This window comes from Parasteatoda tepidariorum, chromosome 9, assembly GCF_982258835.1.
Source record: "Parasteatoda tepidariorum strain Cologne lab strain chromosome 9, Ptep-v5.0, whole genome shotgun sequence".
Taxonomy (NCBI): Eukaryota; Metazoa; Arthropoda; class Arachnida; order Araneae; family Theridiidae; genus Parasteatoda; species Parasteatoda tepidariorum.
In genome coordinates, this window is record NC_141763.1 from 97,657,157 (window position 1) to 97,675,579 (window position 18,423).

Below are 18,423 nucleotides of genomic sequence, written 5' to 3' on the forward strand. Positions count from 1 at the left end.
ATTTTTGAGGTATAAAAATTTTTACCTTATTTCAACTAACGATGAAAAGGTATTTATTGAGGTATATGAAGTCATTTTACTTATACCTAAGCTTATTTTGAGGTTGTTTTAAATTCACTTCAAATCATCCAGACTGATAAGATGATTTTTAAGGTATACGAGGTTGTTTCTCTTACACTTGTTGCAAAAGAGGTATTTATGAGGTATAAAAAAATCAACCTTATTTCAACTAAAGAGAGTGAGGTATTTACTGAGGTGTTGAAGTCATTTTATTTATACCTAAGCTTGTATTAAGGTAGCTTAAAGTACACTTCATATTAACTAACTCACTTCCCAGAGTTCCATGCGATCCGGCAAATGGCGTGTGTGTTGACAATCGAAAGTCTATTCGAAATTCGGTAAGTGTGCTTGACATTTATTAATTTAGTTTTATCACTTTTAATCAAATATGCTTCGATTTTGAAACTTAAATTTTATTATTTTTGTTTTAACGACGCGTCCTGATTTTAAATAATTTAAGTTGGAGGATATTCTTAGAGGCTCTCGTTGTAGGCTTAGCAATAAGAGAGAATAACCGAAATATTTCTCGTCACTGTTTTGGGTAACGTTACTGGTGAATCGTTACAGCAGGTTATGCACAGTATATTTTATTGTTTGTAGTTCAGTCAAATAGAACTATTCTTTTTATTTTGCTTAAATCTATATGTTTTAACGTAGCAGTATGCACGCTGGTTAATTGAGAAAAATGTTCACAATTTCTCTTATAAATAAATCATTGAAAATTGAAAGATTTTTAAAATAGCAATTTTGCTTTGAAATTCTACTATAGCTGTATGCTTATCGTTTGGATATCTGTTGCAAAGTTTATATTATTGTTTATATATATATATATATATATTTACAGAGCTTATCCACAGTTCCCTGATATTACTGAGATGGCCTAGGCTGTAAATAGCACATGCGCGGCGGCGCAGAAGAAGAGACAAGCAAGTTACTGCTCAGCCTTCCCCTAGGATATAGTTCTGAATTTATACCTAAAAGAAAAAGTAATCTCTCCTAATAAACTACAGAATTTATGTAATTGTTGATAACAATAGTTTGCTAGATATTTGATAATTGAAAACTAGTAACTGTACTAGCTCACTTCTTCATGTTTGATCACAAAACTGCTATTTTCACTACATGTTATTTTCTCGCATTTTACCCACGTTAATTATTTACTAAGCAGATTGTTATTACTTATTAGAATATTGGGCAGAATGAAGTTAAATCCGATTTCAAGTTTATATGACAATTTGTTTCAAGGTTATGAACATTTTCATGCAGCTGTTTATGGTTCACTACTTCAAATATGTGCGAATTTCGGAAATCTTAAATTTTTTAGAAATAAGTCAGTATAGTATGCAATTTTGATCCTGAATTGAATAAAATCAATTGCAAATAAAAACATTTATGGTTGAAAGTAATATGCATTGTTTTGAATTTCATCCTACGGGATGTGTATTTAGATTTAAACAAGTGTTTGTAACAACTAACTATTAGTTTTATTCTGCTCGGTATTATAAGTTATATAGGAGATATTATACTCAACTTATTTTAAAAGTATTATTTCAAATCATTCTCTCTTAGACATTTTCCTCACATAAAATAACTCACAACTTTAAAATAAATGCTCCTTATCAGCTTGTAATTTGTTCTATTCGATTGAGTGTAAAAAAAGAATAAAAATTGGTACATAACTTTAAAATTTTAATTTATTAAACGATTGTAGATTCTTGATTACATTGATTAAAAATTATTAAAATAACTATTTTTTAAGAAACTCTGATGTGATTGACAATAACATAAGTCCTTTTCAGAATCAGCGTCAAAAATTTAAAAAAAAAGCTGCTAGTTTCATGAAGTCTGACAAAAAGTTGAAAAATATAGACTAGGTTTATTGAGTTTAAAGATTTTTAAAAAAGAAAAGGAAGGAAATCTAATTATTAAACTTACAAGTACCATAATGTTACAGATGTATAGAAAAATAAAAAGTGTTAAAATTGCATAATAAGATTAGAATTATACAGGGTGTTTATAAAGTCCCGGACCCATTTTGATGTTTAATAACTCATAAAATAATAAAGATAGATTAAAATTAATAACATAAATGGTTAGATAGATTCAAAAACTTTCATGAACCTTGTCAATGAACTTCCACGTGTGCCCCCTTCGTCGCACGGAGAATATCAAGTCGATAGTCAATTTCACGAGAGGTAGCTTTCTTTTTTACAGAAAAGACAATCTCATCAGTCGTATACTTAGACATGTTGGAAAACTTCGTATTTCCACAACTAGAAGAGCTTCAGCCACATGTCTTTTTGCAACAAGATGGTGCACCACCTCATTGGGGTATCATCGTTCGTAGTTCTTTGAATGACCATTTTACAGGAAGATGGATTGGGCGAGGAGGTCCAATTCCTTGGCCACCCAGATCACCTGATATAACGCCGCTGGACTTTTTCTTTGGGGATTTATAAAGAACAATGTTTACAGGAGGATCGTGTCGAACATTGATGGCCTAAAAGCCAGAATTACAACCGCAATAGCCTCTGTGGAAGCCGACATGATTTCCGCTACCTGGCGTGAAATTGACTATCGACTTGATATTCTCCGTGCGACGAAGGGGGCACACGTGGAAGTTCATTGACAAGGTTCATGAAAGTTTTTGAATCTATCTAACCATTTATGTTATTAATTTTAATCTATCTTTATTATTTTATGAGTTATTAAACATCAAAATGGGTTCGAGACTTTATAAACACCCTGTATATTTGAATTTCTGTAAATGTTGTTAATGGTAATACTGTCTTCAGTGTATTTTATTTTGTGGCTGTGATACATGTCATGATTTTTAGCTACGAGGATTGAATAGAAATGGCAGAAGATATTTATCTGAAAAGGAAAATTAATTTCATCCAGTTAATTTAAATGATAAAAAAATACTTTCTAATATTTTAAGACCTGCCACTATTATTATAAATATGACTTTCTTACTAATTTAAATATTTTTTTCCTTTTAGGTTCCAATAATTACAAGTTTCAACAAGTAGACGGAAACAGTATTTAAAATAATTTTGTTGGTTTGTAAAAAAAGTGAAATTTTAGTTTTAAATAAAAGTACTTTGAGTTTCAGTTGACTAATTATTTAAATTTTTAGTTTTATAGCTTTAAAAATTCAAGCACCTTAGACAACAATCTTCTAAAAATACGAGTATGAGTTCCCATAAATAATTTTTACTAACTGTAGAATTTGGATAAGTGTTATTTTAAGATGATTTAAATCAATCTATTAAAATTATAGAAGAATTATGCATTTGAAACTTTCTTTTATAGTTTAACAAAAGAAGCAATTACTGCCGAAGGTTTAATATTAAAAATTTCAGGTTGATAAATGATCTCTACTAGTGAAAAAAATGTAATGTACATTATTCTTCATATAATATATATAATATCTTTATATATATATATATTATATTTTTTATATAGTGAGTCTAAAAATTGATAAACTAGGTGGTTCGTATAACACCTCACCTTCGTAAGTGCTAAAAAAAACATCTTTGGGTGATAAATTAATGCTTCTAAAAATACAAAAATATATACTTGAGGTTACGAAATAATAACTTAAGGTAGAACATGGAACACATGGCGCTAATTAAAAATAACCTTTCCAATTGTTGAAAATACACTTCAGGTTGATTTTTAACAACCAGAAGTGTAAAATGGCCCACCTTAGGTTGAAAAATACATACCTCTACAAGCATAAAATTATATACCTGAGGTTGAAGAATAATTACCTGAGGTAGAACAAAATACATTTGAGGTTGATTTATAACAACCAGAAGTGTAAAACGACGCACCACAGGTTGATAAATATATACCTCTACAAGCATAAAATTATATACCTGAGGTTGAAAAACAATTACCTGATGTCGAACAAAATACACCTGAGGTAGATTTATAATGAGATGAAGTGTAAAATGACACACCATAGGTTGAAAAATATCTACCTCAACAAGCATAAAATTAGATACCTGAGGTTGAAAAATAATTACCTGAAGTTGAGCAAAATACACCTGAGGTTGATTTATAATAACCTGAAGTGTAAAATGACACACCTTAGGTTGTTGAATAAATACTTCCACAAGTGTAAAAAAATATACTTCAAGCTGAAACATATATACCTCTGGAGGTATATTTAAGCTATATTTGAGGTTGATTTTGAAGTATTCATTTGCACCAATTTCAACCTTTACGACGTATTTAAACAACAACCTCCTTTATACCTTTAAAATATACCTCGTTTATACCTCATTTATGCCTCGATTTTTTCATAAGGGCAGTCTCATAATCTGCTCTAAATTGAGTTATTTGAAGGTCGTGAGTTCGATCCTCACCCGGGGCAGTACTTTTTTGTGTTAGTTATGTCGTGCAATAATACATTTTGCCGAGTTAATATTAAAATAACGAAAGGATAGTTAAAGTTAAATATTATATCTCTTCACTCTCTCACGTGCCTCGGTAGCGCTGTAGGCAGCGCGTCAGTCTCATAATCTGCTGTAAATTGAGTTATCTGAAGGTCGTGAGTTCGATCCTCTCCCGGGGCAGTACTTTTTTGTGGGAGTTATGTCGTGCAATAAAACATTTTGTAGGGTTCATATTAAAATAACGAAAGGATAGTTAAAGTTAAATATTATATCTCTTCACTCTCTCACGTGCCTCGGTAGAGCAGTAGGCAGCGCGTCAGTCTCATAATCTGCTTTAAATTGAGTTATCTGAAGGTCGTGAGTTCGATCCTCTCCAGGGGCAGTACTTTTTTGTGTTAGTTATGTCGTGCAATAATACATTTTGCCGAGTTAATATTAAAATAATGAAAGGATAGTTAAAGTTAAATATTATATCTCGTCACTCTCTCACGTGCCACGGTAGCGCAGTAGGCAGCGCGTCAGTCTCATGATCTGCTCCAAATTGAGTTATCTGAAGGTCATGAGTTCGATCCACACCCGGGGCAGTACTTTTTTGTGGGAGTTATGTCGTGCAATAATACATTTTGCAGAGTTCATATTAAAATAACGAAAGGATAGTTAAAGTTAAATATTATATTTCTTTACTCTCTCACGTGCCTCGTTAGTGCAGTAGGCAGCACGTCAGTCTCATAATCTGCTCTAAATGGAGTTATCTGAAGGTCGTGAGTTCTATCCTCACCCGGGGCAGTACTTTTTTGTGGGAGTTATGTCGTGCAATAAAACATTTTGTAGGGTTCATATTAAAATAACGAAAGGATGGTTAAAGTTAAATATTATATCTTTTCACTCTCTCACGTGCCTCGGTAGCGCAGTAGGCAGTGCGTCAGTCTCATTATCTGCTCTAAATTGAGTTATCTGAAGGTCGTGAGTTCGATCCTCACCCGGGGCAGTACTTTTTGCGTTAGTTATGTCGTGCAATGATACATTTTGCCGAGTTAATATTAAAATAATGAAAGGATAGTTAAAGTTCAATATTATATCTCTTCACTCTCTCACGTGCCTCGGTAGCGCAGTAGGCAGCGCGTCAGTCTCATAATCTGCTCTAAATTGTGTTATCTGAAGGTCGTGAGTTCGATCCTCACCCGGGGTAGTACTTTTTTGTGTTAGTTATGTCGTGCAATAATACATTTTGCCGAGTTAATATTAAAATAACGAAAGGATAGTTAAAGTTAAATATTATATCTCTTCACTCTCTCACGTGCCTCGGTAGCGCTGTAAGCAGCGCGTCAGTCTCATAATCTGCTGTAAATTGAGTTATCTGAAGGTCGTGAGTTTATCCTCTCCTGGGGCAGTACTTTTTTGTGGGAGTTATGTCGTGCAATAATACATTTTGTAGGGTTCATATTAAAATAACGTAAGGATAGTTAAAGTTAAATATTATATCTCTTCACTCTCTCACGTGCCTCGGTAGAGCAGTAGGCAGCGCGTCAGTCTTATAATCTGCTCTAAATTGAGTTATCTGAAGGTCGTGAGTTCGATCCTCACCCGGGGTAGTACTTTTTTGTGTTAGTTATGTCGTGCAATGATATATTTTGCCGAGTTAATATTAAAATAATGAAAGGATAGTTAAAGTTAAATATTATATCTCTTCACTCTCTCACGTGCCTCGGTAGCGCAGTAGGCAGCGCGTCAGTCTCATAATCTGCTCTAAATTGAGTTATCTGAAGGTCGTGAGTTCGATCCTCACCCGGGGCAGTACTTTTTTGTGTTAGTTATGTCGTGCAATGATACATTTTGCCGAGTTAATATTAAAATAATGAAAGGATAGTTAAAGTTCAATATTATATCTCTTCACTCTCTCACGTGCCTCGGTAGCGCATTAGGCAGCGCGTCAGTCTCATAATCTGCTCTAAATTGAGTTATCTGAAGGTCGTGAGTTCGATCCTCACCCGGGGCAGTACTTTTTTGTGTTAGTTATGTCGTGCAATAATACATTTTGCCGAGTTAATATTAAAATAACGAAAGGATAGTTAAAGTTAAATATTATATCTCTTCACTCTCTCACGTGCCTCGGTAGCGCTGTAAGCAGCGCGTCAGTCTCATAATCTGCTGTAAATTGAGTTATCTGAAGGTCGTGAGTTTATCCTCTCCTGGGGCAGTACTTTTTTGTGGGAGTTATGTCGTGCAATAATACATTTTGTAGGGTTCATATTAAAATAACGTAAGGATAGTTAAAGTTAAATATTATATCTCTTCACTCTCTCACGTGCCTCGGTAGAGCAGTAGGCAGCGCGTCAGTCTTATAATCTGCTCTAAATTGAGTTATCTGAAGGTCGTGAGTTCGATCCTCACCCGGGGTAGTACTTTTTTGTGTTAGTTATGTCGTGCAATGATATATTTTGCCGAGTTAATATTAAAATAATGAAAGGATAGTTAAAGTTCAATATTATATCTCTTCACTCTCTCACGTGCCTCGGTAGCGCAGTAGGCAGCGCGTCAGTCTCATAATCTGCTCTAAATTGAGTTATCTGAAGGTCGTGAGTTCGATCCTCACCCGGGGCAGTACTTTTTTGTGTTAGTTATGTCGTGCAATGATACATTTTGCCGAGTTAATATTAAAATAATGAAAGGATAGTTAAAGTTCAATATTATATCTCTTCACTCTCTCACGTGCCTCGGTAGCGCATTAGGCAGCGCGTCAGTCTCATAATCTGCTCTAAATTGAGTTATCTGAAGGTCGTGAGTTCGATCCTCACCCGGGGCAGTACTTTTTTGTGTTAGTTATGTCGTGCAATGATACATTTTGCCTAGTTAATATTAAAATAATGAAAGGATAGTTAAAGTTCAATATTATATCTGTTCACTCTCTCACGTGCCTCGGTAGCGCAGTAGGCAGCGCGTCAGTCTCATAATCTGCTCTAAATTGTGTTATCTGAAGGTCGTGAGTTCGATCCTCACCCGGGGTAGTACTTTTTTGTGTTAGTTATGTCGTGCAATGATACATTTTGCCGAGTTAATATTAAAATAATGAAAGGATAGTTAAAGTTCAATATTATATCTCTTCACTCTCTCACGTGCCTCGGTAGCGCAGTAGGCAGCGCGTCAGTCTCATAATCTGCTCTAAATTGAGTTATCTGAAGGTCGTGAGTTCGATCCTCATCCGGGGCAGTACTTTTTTGTGTTAGTTATGTCGTGCAATGATACATTTTGCCGAGTTAATATCAAAATAATGAAAGGATAGTTAAAGTTCAATATTATATCTCTTCACTCTCTCACGTGCCTCGGTAGCGCAGTAGGCAGCGCGTCAGTCTCATAATCTGCTCTAAATTGAGTTATCTGAAGGTCGTGAGTTCGATCCTCACCCGGGGCAGTACTTTTTTGTGTTAGTTATGTCGTGCAATAATACATTTTGCCGAGTTAATATTAAAATAATGAAAGGATAGTTAAAGTTAAATATTATATCTCTTCACTCTCTCACGTGCCTCGGTAGCGCTGTAAGCAGCGCGTCAGTCGCATAATCTGCTGTAAATTGAGTTATATGAAGGTCGTGAGTTCGATCCTCTCCTGGGGCAGTACTTTTTTGTGGGAGTTATGTCGGGCAATAAAACATTTTGTAGGGTTCATATTAAAATAACGTAAGGATAGTTAAAGTTAAATATTATATCTCTTCACTCTCTCACGTGCCTCGGTAGAGCAGTAGGCAGCGCGTCAGTCTCATAATCTGCTTTAAATTGAGTTATCTGAAGGTCGTGAGTTCGATCCTCTCCCGGGGCAGTACTTTTTTGTGTTAGTTATGTCGTGCAATAATACATTTTATGAGTTAATATTAAAATAATGAAAGGATAGTTAAAGTTAAATATTATATTTCTTTACTCTCTCATGTGCCTCGGTAGCGCAGTAGGCAGCGCGTCAGTCTCATAATCTGCTCTAAATTGAGTTATCTGAAGGTAGTGAGTTCGATCCTCTCCCGGAGCAGTACTTTTTTGTGTTAGTTATGTCGTGCAATTATACATTTCGCAGAGTTAATATTAAAATAACGAAAGGATAGTTAAAGTTAAATATTGCATCTCTGCACACACTGACGTGCCTCTGTAGCGCAGTGGGGAGCGCGTCAGTCTCATAATTTGCTCTAAATTGAGTTATCTGAAGGTCGTGAGTTCGATCCTCACCCGGGGCAGTACTTTTTTGTGTTAGTTATGTCGTGCAATAATACATTTTGCAGAGTTAATATTAAAATAACGAAAGGATAGTTAAAGTTAAATATGGCATCTCTGCACACACTGACGTGCCTCGGTAGCGCAGTGGGGAGCGCGTCAGTCTCATAATTTGCTCTAAATTGAGTTATCTGAAGGTCGTGAGTTCGATCCTCACCCGGGGCAGTACTTTTTTGTGTTAGTTATGTCGTGCAATGATACATTTTGCCGAGTTAATATTAAAATAATGAAAGGATAGTTAAAGTTAAATATTATATTTCTTTACTCTCTCATGTGCCTCGGTAGCGCAGTAGGCAGCGCGTCAGTCTCATAATCTGCTCTAAATTGAGTTATCTGAAGGTAGTGAGTTCGATCCTCTCCCGGGGCAGTACTTTTTTGTGTTAGTTATGTCGTGCAATAATACATTTCGCAGAGTTAATATTAAAATAACGAAAGGATAGTTAAAGTTAAATATTATATCTCTTCACTCTCTCACGTGCCTCGGTAGCGCTGTAAGCAGCGCGTCAGTCTCATAATCTGCTGTAAATTGAGTTATCTGAAGGTCGTGAGTTCGATCCTCTCCTGGGGCAGTACTTTTTTGTGGGAGTTATGTCGTGCAATAAAACATTTTGTAGGGTTCATATTAAAATAACGTAAGGATAGTTAAAGTTAAATATTATATCTCTTCACTCTCTCACGTGCCTCGGTAGAGCAGAGGCAGCGCGTCAGTCTCATAATCTGCTTTAAATTGAGTTATCTGAAGGTCGTGAGTTCGATCCTCTCCCGGGGCAGTATTTTTTTGTGTTAGTTATGTCGCGCAATAATACATTTTGCCGAGTTAATATTAAAATAATGAAAGGATAGTTAAAGTTAAATATTATATTTCTTTACTCTCTCATGTGCCTCGGTAGCGCAGTAGGCAGCGCGTCAGTCTCATAATCTGCTCTAAATTGAGTTATCTGAAGGTAGTGAGTTCGATCCTCTCCCGGAGCAGTACTTTTTTGTGTTAGTTATGTCGTGCAATTATACATTTCGCAGAGTTAATATTAAAATAACGAAAGGATAGTTAAAGTTAAATATTGCATCTCTGCACACACTGACGTGCCTCGGTAGCGCAGTGGGGAGCGCGTCAGTCTCATAATTTGCTCTAAATTGAGTTATCTGAAGGTCGTGAGTTCGATCCACACCCGGGGCAGTACTTTTTTGTGTTAGTTATGTCGTGCAATGATGCATTTTGCCGAGTTAATATTAAAATAATGAAAGGATAGTTAAAGTTAAATATTATATTTCTTTACTCTCTCATGTGCCTCGGTAGCGCAGTAGGAAGCGCGTCAGTCTCATAATCTGCTCTAAATTGAGTTATCTGAAGGTAGTGAGTTCGATCATCTCCCGGGGCAGTACTTTTTTGTGTTATTTATGTCGTGCAATAATACATTTTGCAGAGTTAATATTAAAATAACGAAAGGATAGTTAAAGTTAAATATGGCATCTCTGCACACACTGACGTGCCTCGGTAGCGCAGTGGGGAGCGCGTCAGTCTCATAATTTGCTCTAAATTGAGTTATCTGAAGGTCGTGAGTTCGATCCTCACCCGGGGCAGTACTTTTTTGTGTTAGTTATGTCGTGCAATGATACATTTTGCCGAGTTAATATTAAAATAATGAAAGGATAGTTAAAGTTAAATATTATATCTCTTCACTCTCTCACGTGCCTCGGTAGCGCTGTAAGCAGCGCGTCAGTCTCATAATCTGCTGTAAATTTAGTTATCTGAAGGTCGTGAGTTCGATCCTCTCCTGGGGCAGTACTTTTTTGTGGGAGTTATGTCGTGCAATAAAACATTTTGTAGGGTTCATATTAAAATAACGTAAGGATAGTTAAAGTTAAATATTATATCTCTTCACTCTCTCACGTGCCTCGGTAGAGCAGAGGCAGCGCGTCAGTCTCATAATCTGCTTTAAATTGAGTTATCTGAAGGTCGTGAGTTCGATCCTCTCCCGGGGCAGTATTTTTTTGTGTTAGTTATGTCGTGCAATAATACATTTTGCCGAGTTAATATTAAAATAATGAAAGGATAGTTAAAGTTAAATATTATATTTCTTTACTCTCTCATGTGCCTCGGTAGCGCAGTAGGCAGCGCGTCAGTCTCATAATCTGCTCTAAATTGAGTTATCTGAAGGTAGTGAGTTCGATCCTCTCCCGGAGCAGTACTTTTTTGTGTTAGTTATGTCGTGCAATTATACATTTCGCAGAGTTAATATTAAAATAACGAAAGGATAGTTAAAGTTAAATATTGCATCTCTGCACACACTGACGTGCCTCGGTAGCGCAGTGGGGAGCGCGTCAGTCTCATAATTTGCTCTAAATTGAGTTATCTGAATGTCGTGAGTTCGATCCTCACCCGGGGTAGTACTTTTTTGTGTTAGTTATGTCGTGCAATGATACATTTTGCCGAGTTAATATTAAAATAATGAAAGGATAGTTAAAGTTAAATATTATATTTCTTTACTCTCTCATGTGCCTCGGTAGCGCAGTAGGAAGCGCGTCAGTCTCATAATCTGCTCTAAATTGAGTTATCTGAAGGTAGTGAGTTCGATCATCTCCCGGGGCAGTACTTTTTTGTGTTATTTATGTCGTGCAATAATACATTTTGCAGAGTTAATATTAAAATAACGAAAGGATAGTTAAAGTTAAATATTGCACCTCTGCACACACTGACGTGCCTCGGTAGCGCAGTGGGGAGCGCGTCAGTCTCATAATTTGCTCTAAATTGAGTTATCTGACGGTCGTGAGTTCGATCCTCACCCGGGGCAGGACTTTTTTGTGTTAGTTATGTCGTGCAATGATACATTTTGCCGAGTTAATATTAAAATAATGAAAGGATAGTTAAAGTTAAATATTATATTTCTTTACTCTCTCATGTGCCTCGGTAGCGCAGTAGGCAGCGCGTCAGTCTCATAATCTACTCTAAATTGAGTTATCTGAAGGTAGTGAGTTCGATCATCTCCCGGGGCAGTACTTTTTTGTGTTATTTATGTCGTGCAATAATACATTTTGCAGAGTTAAAATTAAAATAACGAAAGGATAGTTAAAGTTAAATATTGCATCTCTGCACACACTGACGTGCCTCGGTAGCGCAGTGGGGAGCGCGTCAGTCTCATAATTTGCTCTAAATTGAGTTATCTGAAGGTCGTGAGTTCGATCCTCTCCCGGAGCAGTACTTTTTTGTGTTAGTTATGTCGTGCAATAATACATTTCGCAGAGTTAATATTAAAATAACAAAAGGATAGATAAAGTTAAATATTGCATCTCTGCACACACTGACGTGCCTCGGTAGCGCAGTAGGCAGCGCGTCAGTCTCATAATCTGCTCTAAATTGAGTTATCTGAAGGTAGTGAGTTCGATCATCTCCCGGGGCAGTACTTTTTTGTGTTATTTATGTCGTGCAATAATACATTTTGCAGAGTTAATATTAAAATAACGAAAGGATAGTTAAAGTTAAATATTGCATCTCTGCACACACTGACGAGCCTCGGTAGGGCAGTGGGGAGCGCGTCTGTCTCATAATTTGCTCTAAATTGAGTTATCTGAAGGTCGTGAGTTCGATCCTCACACGGGGCAGTACTTTTTTGTGTTAGTTATGTCGTGCAATGATACATTTTGCCGAGTTAATATTAAAATAATGAAAGGATAGTTAAAGTTAAATATTATATTTCTTTACTCTCTCATGTGCCTCGGTAGCGCAGTAGGCAGCGCGTCAGTCTCATAATCTGCTCTAAATTGAGTTATCTGAAGGTAGTGAGTTCGATCCTCTCCCGGGGCAGTACTTTTTTGTGTTAGTTATGTCGTGCAATAATACATTTCGCAGAGTTAATATTAAAATAACGAAAGGATAGTTAAAGTTAAATATTGCATCTCTGCACACACTGACGTGCCTCGGTAGCGCAGTGGGGAGCGCGTCAGTCTCATAATTTGCTCTAAATTGAGTTATCTGAAGGTCGTGAGTTCGATCCTCACCCGGGGCAGTACTTTTTTGTGTTAGTTATGTCGTGCAATAAAAAATTTGCTGAGTTGATATTAAAATAATGAAAGGATAGTTAAAGTTAAATATTATATTTCTTTAATCTCTCATGTGCCTCGGTAGCGCTGTAGGCAGCGCGTCAGTCTCATAATCTGCTCTAAATTGAGTTATCTGAAGGTCGTGAGTTCGATACTCACCTGGGGCAGTACTTTTTTGTGTTAGTTATGTCGTGCAATAACACATTTTGCCGAGTTAATATTAAAATAACGAAAGGATAGTTAAAGTTAAATATTATATCTCTTCACTCTCTCACGTGCCTCGGTAGCGCTGTAGGCAGCGCGTCAGTCTCATAATCTGCTGTAAATTGAGTTATCTGACGGTCGTGAGTTCGATCCTCTCCCGGGGCAGTACTTTTTTGTGGGAGTTATGTCGTGCAATAAAACATATTGTAGGGTTCATATTAAAATAACGAAAGGATAGTTAAAGTTAAATATTATATCTCTTCACTCTCTCACGTGTCTCGGTAGAGCAGTAGGCAGCGCGTCAGTCTCATAATCTGTTCTAAATTGAGTTATCTGAAGGTAGTGAGTTCGATCATCTCCCGGGGCAGTACTTTTTTGTGTTATTTATGTCGTGCAATAATACATTTTGCAGAGTTAATATTAAAATAAGGAAAGGATAGTTAAAGTTAAATATTGCATCTCTGCACACACTGACGTGCCTCGGTAGCGCAGTGGGGAGCGCGTCTGTCTCATAATTTGCTCTACATTGAGTTATCTGAAGGTCATGAGTTCGATCCTCACCCGGGGCAGTACTTTTTTGTGTTAGTTATGTCGTGCAATGATACATTTTGCCGAGTTAATATTAAAATAATGAAAGGATAGTTAAAGTTAAATATTATATTTCTTTACTCTCTCATGTGCCTCGGTAGCGCAGTAGGCAGCGCGTCAGTCTCATAATCTGCTCTAAATTGAGTTATCTGAAGGTAGTGAGTTCAATCCTCTCCCGGGGCAGTACTTTTTTGTGTTAGTTATGTCGTGCAATAATACATTTCGCAGAGTTAATATTAAAATAACGAAAGGATAGTTAAAGTTAAATATTGCATCTCTGCACACACTGACGTGCCTCGGTAGCGCAGTGGGGAGCGCGTCAGTCTCATAATTTGCTCTAAATTGAGTTATCTGAAGGTCGTGAGTTCGATCCTCACCCAGGGCAGTACTTTTTTGTGTTAGTTATGTCGTGCAATAAAAAATTTTGCTGAGTTGATATTAAAATAATGAAAGGATAGTTAAAGTTAAATATTATACTTCTTTAATCTCTCATGTGCCTCGGTAGCGCTGTAGACAGCGCGTCAGTCTCATAATCTGCTCTAAATTGAGTTATCTGAAGGTCGTGAGTTCGATACTCACCCGGGGCAGTACTTTTTTGTGTTTGTTATGTCGTGCAATAATACATTTTGCCGAGTTAATATTAAAATAACGAAAGGATAGTTAAAGTTAAATATTATATCTCTTCACTCTCTCACGTGCCTCGGTAGCGCTGTAGGCAGCGCGTCAGTCTCATAATCTGCTGTAAATTGAGTTATCTGACGGTCGTGAGTTCGATCCTCTCCCGGGGCAGTACTTTTTTGTGGGAGTTATGTCGTGCAATAAAACATATTGTAGGGTTCATATTAAAATAACGAAAGGATAGTTAAAGTTAAATATTATATCTCTTCACTCTCTCACGTGTCTCGGTAGAGCAGTAGGCAGCGCGTCAGTCTCATAATCTGCTTTAAATTGAGTTATCTGAAGGTCGTGAGTTCGATCCTCTCCAGGGGCAGTACTTTTTTGTGTTAGTTATGTCGTGCAATAATACATTTTGCCGAGTTAATATTAAGATAATGAAAGGATAGTTAAAGTTAAATATTATATTTCTTTACTCTCTCATGAGCCTCGGTAGCGCAGTAGGCAGCTTGTCAGTCTCATAATCTGCTCTAAATTGAGTTATCTGAAGGTAGTGAGTTCGATCCTCTCCCGGGGCAGTACTTTTTTGTGTTAGTTATGTCGTGCAATAATACATTTTGCAGAGTTAATATTAAAATAACGAAAGGATAGTTAAAGTTAAATATTACATCTCTTCACACACTGACGTGCCTCGGTAGCGCAGTAGGGAGCGCGTCAGTCTCATAATTTGCTCTAAATTGAGTTATCTGAAGGTCGTGAGTTCGATCCTCACCCGGGGCAGTACTTTTTTGTGTTAGTTATGTCGTGCAATAATACATTTTGCCGAGTTAATATTAAAATAATGAAAGGATAGTTAAAGTTAAATATTATATCTCCTCACTCTCTCACGTGCCTCGGTAGCGCAGTAGGGAGCGCGTCAGTCTCATAATCTGCTTTAAATTGAGTTATCTGAAGGTCGTGAGTTCGATCCTCTCCCGGGGCAGTACTTTTTTGTGTTAGTTATGTCGTGCAATAATACATTTTGCCGAGTTAATATTAAAATAATGAAAGGATAGTTAAAGTTAAATATTATATCTCTTCACTCTCTCACGTGCCTCGGTAGCGCTGTAGGCAGCGCGTCAGTCTCATATACTGCTGTAAATTGAGTTATCTGAAGGTCGTGAGTTCGATCCTCTCCCGGGGCAGTACTTTTTTGTGGGAGTTATGTCGTGCAATAAAACATTTTGCCGAGTTAATATTAAAATAATGAAAGGATAGTTAAAGTTAAATATTATATCTCTTCACTCTCTCACGTGCCTCGGTAGTGCTGTAGGCAGCGCGTCAGTCTCATAATCTGCTTTAAATTGAGTTATCTGAAGGTCGTGAGTTCGATCCTCTCCCGGGGCAGTACTTTTTTGTGTTAGTTATGTCGTGCAATAATACATTTTGCCGAGTTAATATTAAAATAATGAAAGGATAGTTAAAGTTAAATATTATATCTCTTCACTCTCTCACGTGCCTCGGTAGCGCTGTAGGCAGTGCGTCAGTCTCATAATCTGCTGTAAATTGAGTTATCTGAAGGTCGTGAGTTCAATCCTCTCCCGGGGCAGTACTTTTTTGTGGGAGTTATGTCGTGCAATAAAACATTTTGCCGAGTTAATATTAAAATAATGAAAGGATAGTTAAAGTTAAATATTATATCTCTTCACTCTCTCACGAGCCTCGGTAGCGCTGTAGGCAGCGCGTCAGTCTCATAATCTGCTTTAAATTGAGTTATCTGAAGGTCGTGAGTTCGATCCTCTCCCGGGGCAGTACTTTTTTGTGTTACTTATGTCGTGCAATAATACATTTTGCCGAGTTAATATTAAAATAATGAAAGGATAGTTAAAGTTAAATATTATATCTCTTCACTCTCTCACGTGCCTCGGTAGCGCTGTAGGCAGTGCGTCAGTCTCATAATCTGCTGTAAATTGAGTTATCTGAAGGTCGTGAGTTCGATCCTCCCCCGGGGCAGTACTTTTTTGTGTTAGTTATGTCGTGCAATAATACATTTTGCCGAGTTAATATTAAAATAACGAAAGGATAGTTAAAGTTAAATATTATATCTCTTCACTCTCTCACGTGCCTCGGTAGCGCTGTAGGCAGCGCGTCAGTCTCATAATCTGCTGTAAATTGAGTTATCTGAAGGTCGTGAGTTCGATCCTCTCCCGGGGCAGTACTTTTTTGTGGGAGTTAAGTCGTGCAATAAAACATTTTGTAGGGTTCATATTAAAATAACGAAAGGATAGTTAAAGTTAAATGTTATATCTCTTCACTCTCTCACGTGCCTCGGTAGAGCAGTAGGCAGCGCGTCAGTCTCATAATCTGCTTTAAATTGAGTTATCTGAATGTCGTGAGTTCGATCCTCTCCAGGGGCAGTACTTTTTTGTGTTAGTTATGTCGTGCAATAATACATTTTGCCGAGTTAATATTAAAAAAGTGAAAGGATAGTTAAAGTTAAATATTTTTTCTCTTCATTCTCTCGTGTGCCTCTGTAGCGCAGTAGGCAGCGCGTCAGTCTCATAATCTGGTCTAAATTGAGTTATCTGAAGGTCGTGAGTTCGATCCTCACCCGGGGCAGTACTTTTTGGGGGGAGTTATGTCGTGCAATAATATATTTTGCCGAGTTAAAATTAAAATAATGAAAGGATAGTTAAAGTTAAATATTATATTTCTTCACTCTCTCCCGTGCCTCGGAAGCGCAGTAGGCAGCGCGTCAGTCTCATAATCTGCTCTAAATTGAGTTATCTGAAGGTCGTGAGTTCGATCCTCACCCGGGGCAGCACTGTTTTGTGGGAGTTATGTCGGGCAATAATACATTTTGCCGAGTTAATATTAAAATAATGAAAGGATAGTTAAAGTTAAATATTGCATCTCTGCACACACTGACGTGCCTCGGTAGCGCAGTGGGGAGTGCGTCAGTCTCATAATTTGCTCTAAATTGAGTTATCTGAAGGTCGGGAGTTCGATCCTCACCCGGGGCAGTACTTTTTTGTGTTAGTTATGTCGTGCAATAAAAAATTTTGCTGAGTTGATATTAAAATAATGAAAGGATAGTTAAAGTTAAATATTATATTTCTTTAATCTCTCATGTGCCTCGGTAGCGCTGTAGACAGCGCGTCAGTCTCATAATCTGCTCTAAATTGAGTTATCTGAAGGTCGTGAGTTCGATACTCACCCGGGGCAGTAATTTTTTCTGTTAGTTATGTCGTGCAATAATACATTTTGCCGAGTTAATATTAAAATAACGAAAGGATAGTTAAAGTTAAATATTATATCTCTTCACTCTCTCACGTGCCTCGGTAGCGCTGTAGGCAGCGCGTCAGTCTCATAATCTGCTGTAAATTGAGTTATCTGACGGTCGTGAGTTCGATCCTCTCCCGGGGCAGTACTTTTTTGTGGGAGTTATGTCGTGCAATAAAACATATTGTAGGGTTCATATTAAAATAACGAAAGGATAGTTAAAGTTAAATATTATATCTCTTCACTCTCTCACGTGTCTCGGTAGAGCAGTAGGCAGCGCGTCAGTCTCATAATCTGCTTTAAATTGAGTTATCTGAAGGTCGTGAGTTCGATCCTCTCCAGGGGCAGTACTTTTTTGTGTTAGTTATGTCGTGCAATAATACATTTTGCCGAGTTAATATTAAAATAATGAAAGGATAGTTAAAGTTAAATATTATATTTCTTTACTCTCTCATGTGCCTCGGTAGCGCAGTAGGCAGCGCGTCAGTCTCATAATCTGCTCTAAATAGAGTTATCTGAAGGTAGTGAGTTCGATCCTCTCCCGGGGCAGTACTTTTTTGTGTTAGTTATGTCGTGCAATAATACATTTTGCAGAGTTAATATTAAAATAACGAAAGGATAGTTAAAGTTAAATATTACATATCTTCACACACTGACGTGCCTCGGTAGCGCAGTAGGGAGCGCGTCAGTCTCATAATTTGCTCTAAATTGAGTTATCTGAAGGTCGTGAGTTCGATCCTCACCCGGGGCAGTACTTTTTTGTGTTAGTTATGTCGTGCAATAATACATTTTGCCGAGTTAATATTAAAATAATGAAAGGATAGTTAAAGTTAAATATTATATCTCCTCACTCTCTCACGTGCCTCGGTAGCGCAGTAGGGAGCGCGTCAGTCTCATAATCTGCTTTAAATTGAGTTATCTGAAGGTCGTGAGTTCGATCCTCTCCCGGGGCAGTACTTTTTTGTGTTAGTTATGTCGTGCAATAATACATTTTGCCGAGT

General features: G+C 37.1%; 1 long non-coding RNA gene and 9 other non-coding genes across 10 annotated transcripts; all 10 read left to right on the forward strand.

Moving 5' to 3' along the window:
• Nucleotides 1-342: 342 nt before the first annotated feature.
• Nucleotides 343-3,158, forward strand: LOC147804548 (uncharacterized). Its single transcript, XR_015428993.1, has 3 exons — nt 343-398; nt 905-1,046; nt 3,063-3,158. It is a non-coding gene; the product is annotated as an uncharacterized LOC147804548 (long non-coding RNA).
• Nucleotides 3,159-6,168: 3,010 nt separating this feature from the next.
• TRNAM-CAU (transfer RNA methionine (anticodon CAU)) lies at nt 6,169-6,260 on the forward strand. Its single transcript is given in 2 exon segments — nt 6,169-6,205; nt 6,225-6,260. It is a non-coding gene; the product is annotated as a tRNA-Met (tRNA).
• Nucleotides 6,261-6,975: 715 nt separating this feature from the next.
• TRNAM-CAU (transfer RNA methionine (anticodon CAU)) lies at nt 6,976-7,067 on the forward strand. The gene is given in 2 exon segments: nt 6,976-7,012; nt 7,032-7,067. It is a non-coding gene; the product is annotated as a tRNA-Met (tRNA).
• Nucleotides 7,068-7,783: 716 nt separating this feature from the next.
• On the forward strand, nt 7,784-7,875 carry TRNAM-CAU (transfer RNA methionine (anticodon CAU)). Its single transcript is given in 2 exon segments — nt 7,784-7,820; nt 7,840-7,875. It is a non-coding gene; the product is annotated as a tRNA-Met (tRNA).
• Nucleotides 7,876-8,792: 917 nt separating this feature from the next.
• Nucleotides 8,793-8,884, forward strand: TRNAM-CAU (transfer RNA methionine (anticodon CAU)). Its single transcript is given in 2 exon segments — nt 8,793-8,829; nt 8,849-8,884. It is a non-coding gene; the product is annotated as a tRNA-Met (tRNA).
• A 1,321-nt stretch (nt 8,885-10,205) lies between these two features.
• On the forward strand, nt 10,206-10,297 carry TRNAM-CAU (transfer RNA methionine (anticodon CAU)). The gene is given in 2 exon segments: nt 10,206-10,242; nt 10,262-10,297. It is a non-coding gene; the product is annotated as a tRNA-Met (tRNA).
• Nucleotides 10,298-11,416: 1,119 nt separating this feature from the next.
• Nucleotides 11,417-11,508, forward strand: TRNAM-CAU (transfer RNA methionine (anticodon CAU)). Its single transcript is given in 2 exon segments — nt 11,417-11,453; nt 11,473-11,508. It is a non-coding gene; the product is annotated as a tRNA-Met (tRNA).
• A 1,120-nt stretch (nt 11,509-12,628) lies between these two features.
• On the forward strand, nt 12,629-12,720 carry TRNAM-CAU (transfer RNA methionine (anticodon CAU)). The gene is given in 2 exon segments: nt 12,629-12,665; nt 12,685-12,720. It is a non-coding gene; the product is annotated as a tRNA-Met (tRNA).
• Nucleotides 12,721-14,849: 2,129 nt separating this feature from the next.
• On the forward strand, nt 14,850-14,941 carry TRNAM-CAU (transfer RNA methionine (anticodon CAU)). Its single transcript is given in 2 exon segments — nt 14,850-14,886; nt 14,906-14,941. It is a non-coding gene; the product is annotated as a tRNA-Met (tRNA).
• Nucleotides 14,942-18,081: 3,140 nt separating this feature from the next.
• TRNAM-CAU (transfer RNA methionine (anticodon CAU)) lies at nt 18,082-18,173 on the forward strand. The gene is given in 2 exon segments: nt 18,082-18,118; nt 18,138-18,173. It is a non-coding gene; the product is annotated as a tRNA-Met (tRNA).
• Nucleotides 18,174-18,423: the final 250 nt, after the last annotated feature.